The sequence below is a fragment of the Nematolebias whitei genome, chromosome 3, assembly GCF_014905685.2.
Source record: "Nematolebias whitei isolate Nwh7 chromosome 3, NemWhi1, whole genome shotgun sequence".
Lineage (NCBI taxonomy): Eukaryota > Metazoa > Chordata > Actinopteri > Cyprinodontiformes > Rivulidae > Nematolebias > Nematolebias whitei.
This window is the reverse complement of record NC_056500.1, coordinates 29,866,053-29,874,105: the sequence shown is the minus strand read 5'-3', so window position 1 is coordinate 29,874,105 and position 8,053 is coordinate 29,866,053.

Below are 8,053 nucleotides of genomic sequence, written 5' to 3'. Positions count from 1 at the left end.
ACATCCATATGTATGTATATATATATCCCTGCTGTGAGGTCTGCATGCTTTCTGCTTTTGTTTAGAGTTCATTTGTTAACCTGTTTTTGTCCTTGCCTGTTCCAGCTTCAACACTAGGCGCTTAACAGCGCTGCTCTCAGATTTTTTTTTCTTATTTTGCCAACTTGACTAAATTAATTAGAGGTTTGTAAATGTTACAGCGAGGCAGCTGTTTAACTCTTTCCGTACGGCCACAGAGCAGGGCTGCAGCAACATTCAAGCAATTATTAGTAGCTGTGAGCTTTACTCAGTCTTTTATTAAAAAGCTGGAATTTAGAAAGCCTTTCTGCTGATGTTTACAAATTAATAATTTTTATCCTGATGTGTTTATCAGTGAGAGCGGCTGTTCATACTGTTTGAAATGTTACAAGGGCTGTTTGAACTGTATTTGATTTGGGGACATCAATTTCAAACTGTCCATAAATGCTAAAGAGTTCTGACAATTTGCGTTACAGGAGAATAACACCCGAAAAGGCATGATGCACCTTTAACACAAAGATGACATTTGAGAAGTGATATACTTGTTACATTTCTGCTTCTTTTGTTCATTTCTGCTTCTGTCCTCAGATCGTAGACTTGTGATCAAATTCAGCAAATCTATTGATTCCAAAACAAATTAATATTTTAATGAATCATTGCAGTAACTTCTTGTCCTTTAACAACTGTAGACAGTGACATTCTGGAAAGACATCATGGGTGGATGTTCTGGATTAAGAGCCAGATTTTCTGTTTTTAAACCATCTAAAGCTGCCATTTTTCCCACTCCTCCAAAACCTGTACATACTTAGTGCCTATTATAGCAAATGTCTTAGTCTTTACGAACATGTACAATATTTTCTGTGTGTGGCTTTAAAAGACAAACAAGGTCCTCACAAACATCACTGTCAACTATATTCCACTGCAATACATGTACAAAATGAAAAATCAATAAATTGTATTTGAATACGTGTGATTCCTTTTTAGCTTTTTACTTTCTGGTTATGTTGAAACGAATAGCTTATTCATAAACACATATTTCATTGATACAACAAGAGGGGGATTATGGAGAATTCTGTTAAATATGATGTTAATGTTCTTGTTTCAGACCTGCCTGGAAATCTAAAATGGAAAAATGAAAAAAAAAAAAAATAATAATCACTATTATAACAAGAGTTTTGGACTGATTTAAACAAAAACTTTGTCCCTCACTCCATTAGTTCACTCGTACACTATTTATCCAGGTCACGTCCTTCTGGGTACTCAGAACTTTCAATAATTCACAAGAAAGCTGCTCCGCATTCCTGACAGTGACGTTTGCATCCTCTGCACTTTCATACACTCCCTCCGGTTGTGCATTAGTCTGAACACTGAATCCATGTTGTACGTAAAAGTAGATTTAGACACTCCACTTGGAATCTTTAAATAAAAAACAAAAAAGATACACAAGAACCTGCATATGAAACCAGTTGTAATGCTAATAAATGTAAAAACGTATTCTTGGACTCTTACAGGGGCCTCATGGTGACATTAGTGGGGAGAAATTTTTCTGTGTCTGTAATTTCAATATGTCACAAGTTAGTAAAAGCGAATGTGAGAAAATTAAAGGTCCACTGTGTCAAATATGGCATCTCAAAATACAAAACCACAATTTTTGTTGATAAACTGTTGTAGACATTAGGTCTACAACAGAGATGTCCAATACGTCAATCGTGAACTACCGGTCGATTGCAAAGGTAGTGACAGTAGATCTATCCATGGCATTAAAACATAATAGATGTCAGCCTATAATCCATCCTCACTATGACATTTGTCACTTGATTGACATGCAGGGCAGCCAGTCTGAGGCCCCGTCCACATGAAGTGAAACAGCAGTTTTTCTGCTGCACTCCGGCCGTTCATTTACACGATAACAGCCCTCGTTCTCACTGAAACCGAAGGTTTCTGAATCCAACAGGTCTCAGAGTGGAGATTTTTGGGGGAACCTCCCACGGAGGTGTGAAATGCTCCGCATTTGTGAAGTTGCACATGCGCACTACAGGCGACAGCAGTCCAAAGTTTTTCTGCACCAACAACGGTTATAATAAAAAGCAGAGAGCAGAATGTTTTTTTGTGCTACTCATCCTTTTTCAGCATGTAGGAGAAAAACTAATCATCCAGGGTCCAAAGAGACGTTAGTGTATTCATCAGTTTGGACGTAACTGTCATCCAGATGCTGCATGTGCAATGAATGCAGCTGAGACATGACTCAGGGTTGCCAGATAATTTAAAATATCTTATTTACTCCTCTTTTTCTGTGGACATGTTCAACAAACACATCACACACCTCATCTTAGAATATCTTTACTCAACACATATGACAGTTTAGGTCACGTTATTATAATTTTAAAGCGACAGTACTATAATTTGTAATTTCTTTTCTGGCAACCCGACTGACATGGAAACAACAGCGTTTTCATGTAAACCCACTCTTTTTTTGTTAATTACCCCCAATAAACATTGAAAAAGCACTAACGTTTACAGAGGTTGTTCTCTTGTAATAAATAGGTAGATCACTTTGACTTGGTCATTTTAAAAGGAGCTTGCATGCTGAAAAAGTGTGGGCACCCCTGGTGTAAGAAGGTGAAGCACCCACACCTGCATCCACCTTGATTTACCTCACTCTGGGCCCTTGAGCATGGCCCTTAACCCCCCCACCATCTGCTCCCCTGGGTGTCCTAGACAGCAGCTCTCTGCTCCACACAGAGAGCTGTGGTAGCTCGGTGGTCTGTGGTTGCGTCAGGAAGTACACCCGGTGTAAAACAATTGCAAAGTCTTTGAGCGAGTTCACTCGCTGTGGTGACCCCTGGAGAAGGAAGAAGCTGAAAAACAAACAAACAAACAAAAAAACTTGCACACATTTATCAACAAGATTCTTTTCTTTTGTTTAATCTTGTAGACTTAGAAAAAAAAAAATCATAGAACGCTAAAGGACACAACCAAAGCCAGTTTTTGGTTTGTCCTTTTTGGGCTACTGTACTAAGATGATGACAACTTGCAGAATCTTTGAACTAGTAGTTTCCAAACTTCTTAGCTTTTGACACACAGAATACAAGTCGTAGAGAATTGCAACAATTCTACAAAGATTTTTAATAAAACATTTAACAAAGAGCCTCGTTAATATTTATTAATTTATGATAAAAAATTTGGGTTAAATAGACTATTGGCAATCCTTTTAAAAGTTAACTGGATTTCTAACAATCCTCTCAAGATCAGACTATGGTTTTGTATGACCCACAGTGGCATCAGGATCCACTACTTTAAACAGTCGTGTTGAACAAGTACAATCTCAACTAACGTCAGTTCAATGCTTCTTCACAAACCTTTACATCTCTGTCAGGTTCACAGAATGGTTAGTCCTGCAGGAATATTATATTTCAGCATGGAGTGTCCACATGCTACGTCAGGAGTGCTACAGCTAGCTGCAGCTGCCACAATTTACTGTTGAAAATAAGTAAAGTTTTGTGTAAATAACCTTGCAATGCAAAATTGATTACAAGGTAAACGTTTATCAAAGAATGTTTGCACGAGTAACTAAACTTTTAACGAGTGAAGTTGTTAAAGATTGCTGACTAGTTGTTGGTGCAACAGTCTGGTCAGAATGATCCAAAGTGAGGTCATTCAAAAAGCTTTCTGCTACAGGTAAGATATTAACCGTTTATAACTTTTGCACAGAACTTTAAAAAATATATTTAAAGTCACTTTAAATAGGATTAAAGAAGGCCTTCTGTAGCTTTTATATTTCCGTCTCATCTTGATTACTTTTGAGGCTGCGGTAGCTTGGTGGTCAGTGCCATAGTCTGTAATCCTGAGGTTGCGGGTTTGAGCCCAGGTTTTGTCTGGAAGGGCCTCAGGCATAAAACAAATGGCCAAATCCAAACGAAGCTGACTGTGTTTCACTTAATGAGTGAAAACAGTAACTTCTGACAGTCAAAGAGTCTGAAACATGACTGTATCAGGTGCTCAGTCGGTGCGGTTAATGGTTGATCAAGTCAGCACTGGCTGTCAGTCTCGATAAAGGTCAGACCAACACACACCAACATCCTTGATGTGCACACAACACACACACCTGCCAGCACTACATCACCTGTTTCTACCTTCCAAACTCTTGACTTCCCCACTGTGCTGCCTCCTCCTCGCTCCCTCCCTGGCTGTGTGTACAGTTTCTCCCCTGCTTGGAGCTGCTGAGTGCCGGGCTCTAATGGCACCATGGGGGCAGGAGATAGGCAGGGAGAGCCCAGGCCTGGCAGGAAAATCAAAGTCCCCCCACGGTGAGAGTGAGTGGTGCAGCTATCGTGCAGGGACTTCCAGCTCTGGCATGTCTGGCAGATAGAGAGCAACACTTCCTGATGGTCCTGTAGCTGGGGTTAACACCCCCCCCCCCCCCCCTACACACACACACAGTCTGCTGTGATGTTACCTCTGCAGCTCACACACACTCATTCACAGAACATCACTTTAGATCAGCAGATACTGTTTTTGCATTTTAAACATTTGTCACCTAGAACTTTTTATTCACAGATTCTACCATCTTGATTCTATGTCAAGTCTCTGACGTTCTGCAAGTGAGACGAGGAAACAACCCAACAAGGCCCTCACTTTATCTAAGCTCCAACGGTCACACTTCTGACCTCTTTAGAGCTTTAGAGCCTCCACTTGACTCACACCCAGCATCCTGGCAGCAGAAAGTCGAGCACAGACTGTCCGAACAGAAACACACAAGCCTGGTTACTGTCTGCGTTGGAATCAGACGCTGACAACAAGGAGCGTAGCATGAATCACTTACATGGTTGAGGCTGCCTTTTAAGGAGCATCTTTAAAACAGTTTAAAGGTTATGAAAAAAATCTAAACAGCAGCTGGAAGACGTTTTACACAAAAATAAAAACACTTTTTGGTTCTCACATGGGCAAAATACAAGAGGCTGTCATTGGACTAATAAAAATTAAACTTAAACAAAACTATTTCAAATTAATAATTGGAAATGAGATCCTCTGATTAAATATTTAGTCAAATGAAAGTAAAATCTGAAGAAAGCATCTTGTAGGTCTAAATCTAAAGTTTATGAAGTCAGCTTGCAGAAACAGACTACGCAGACACTAAAAGGAGAAAAGAATTCCCTAAATGCTGTACTTATTGAAATTATATATTGTAACAGATAACCAATAAGACTGAGATGATCCCCCCCCCCCCCCCCACACACACACAGAGGTGTTTAAATGTTTGTGAACTTTTTACTGTTTGTATTTCTGCATAAATTTGACATAAAACCATCAGATTTTCACACAAATCCTAAAAGTAGATAGAGAACCCAGTTAAACACATGAGACAAAAACATTATACTTGATCATTTATTTATTGATGAAAATGATCCAATATCTAATATATAATATAATATTACATAATAAAATTATATTATTATACTACATATTTGTGAGTGGCAAAAGTATGTGAACCTTTGCTTCCAGTATCTGGTGGAAACATACGGCTTGCTCTTGGAGTGATCTCTGTTGGTCGACCACTCCTGGGGAGGGGAACAATGGCCTTGAATTTCCTCCATTTGTACACAATCTGTCTGACTGTGGATTGGTGGAGTCCAAACTCTTTACAGATGGTTTTGTAATCTTTTCCAGCCTGATGAGCATCAACAACTCTTTTTCTGAGGTCCTCAAAAATCTCCTTTGTCCCTGTCATGATCCTCTTCCATAAACATGTTGTGAAGAGACTTTTATAGATCCATGTTCTTTAAATCAAACAGGGTGTCCACTCACACCTGATCACCATCACAGTGATTGAAAACACCTGACTCTAATTTCACCTTCAAATTAACTGCTAATCCTAGAGGTTCACAGACTTTTACCACTCACAAAAATGTAATATTGATCATTTTCGTCAATAAATAAATGTCCAAGTATAATATTTTTGTCTCATTTGTTTAACTGGGTTCTCTTTTTCTACTTTTAGGACTTTTTGAAAATCTGATGATGGTTTAGGTCAAATTTATGCAGAAATATGAAAAATCATAAAGGGTTCACAAACATACAAGAACTACTGTACATATATACAGTGTGTATATATATATATATATATATATATACAGTGTATATATATATATATATATATATATACACCCACACACACTTTTTTCCAGTTCAGTGTGTTTTGTTGCCTAGAGGACTGTGGTCTAACAAACAGCAATTTGCAAAAAAAAAAGTACTTAAATAAAATAGAACGCCCGTAACATTATACTATTTATTATATTACATGCAGGTCTGTCTGAGTGTTATCAGCCTAAAGGTTCACTTCTTAAACCAGTAATAAATAAACCAGTCTAAGTCGTCCGGACGATCCTCAAAGCTTTTCAGACAGCTGCCTGCTGCGTTGATGAAGGCATCAGAAACAGATGAAATCTCATGTACAGTAAGGAGATATTCTGCTGTTTAAAACTTTTCTGTCCTGTCAAAGCCTTGTCTCTTGTCTCTGGAAGAAGACATGCTTTTTTAAATTACTTTCTACTCTTAAAACCTGTAATTTACCATGTACTGGGCATCTTGTTTTAATATGTATTTTTTTTATGTGAAACAACTTTATATCTTTCTGAAATTATAAAAAATATAAATGGCTTGTACACCGTAGGTCTTTTTTAGTGTTTTCGTATATAAATAAGCTGAATTGAATTATTGCATCAAAGGGACACTCAAGAAAAACAGTTTTTTTTCTCAGACCTGTCAAATCACAGACCGGAAAAATGAAAAGATGTTTTGCCTAAAATAATATTTTGGTGCAACAACAAAACCACTGGCGAAGTCTTATTAGTCAGTATTCCATCTTGATTTTTCCATGATATGCTCATTTGTCAGTAAAATAAGGAAGGAAGCATTAAAACCAACTGGGTGAATAAAACTTAGTTATCAAAATCTGTGCGTGTGAACTTTATTAAATGTAAAAAATAAAATACTTCATCCGTCGTTTTCTCAGGCAGTGATGCAGTAAAATGGGATCCATACTGCATGTAAAGCAGGTGCTGATGTGGACTTCAGGCTCCGAGAGAAAAGAGGCACAATGAACAGAAGCTCGTTGGAGAACTGGGCTTAACAAATAAAAAGACGACTTCAAGGGAACTCTGATTAGTTGGAACAATAGACCTCATTTGTCGTTTGACAGTCATTCTAACCCTAGCCCTTTAAAAAGGATGTAAGTCAAGTTTTAACCTCCTGGAAAATAAATGAATGAAACTTTTCATTCAACTTTTATTTACACAGGTTAATCCCATTGAGCCTCAGGGACTCGTTTACAAGAGACCTGATAAGATTTCCTTGAAGGAATGCATGTCGCCCGCTGTCTTGCATGTGAACGTTTTTGAGCAAAGACTGTATGAGCCAACAGTGTTCAGTCAGGTCATCTAGACGTTTTTTTTTTTTGTGCTGAGACGTATATACCTGGATTATACCTGGATTATTAAACATGGATTTTGGTACCCTGTATGATGTGTTTGTGCTCAAAGTACGTTTCAGGGAAAACTCTCAGCTACCACCACACCAAATTTTAGCTCATTATCAGTAAAATCAAGTGAGTTATAAATAAATTATTTGTTACATTGGTGTGAAAATATTTACAGGAATTTAACTTTTAAAATAAATGTGTGATTACTTTCTTGCTAAGGAATGTTAAATGTATATGTTCACTAAATAAAATTCAAGGAAATATACTGAAATTAATTTTGTTTTTTTGTTTTCTGCGAAACTCAAAAAATGGTAAATATGGCAACTCTTTTTACACCGAATGCCCTTCCTGATGCAATTTGGGCTCAAACCCGCAACCTCAGGATTACGGCCACGGCCCCAATGAAAGTTACAAAGAGTATTCATCATCGTGGCCACATTATTAGGTACATCTTGTTACTACCAGGTGCGACAACATACAGCAGGTGCAATATTAAAGTTTATGAAGTAGAACATCGCAAATGTTTATTCTCAATTTATACCAAGTCCAATTTGTGAT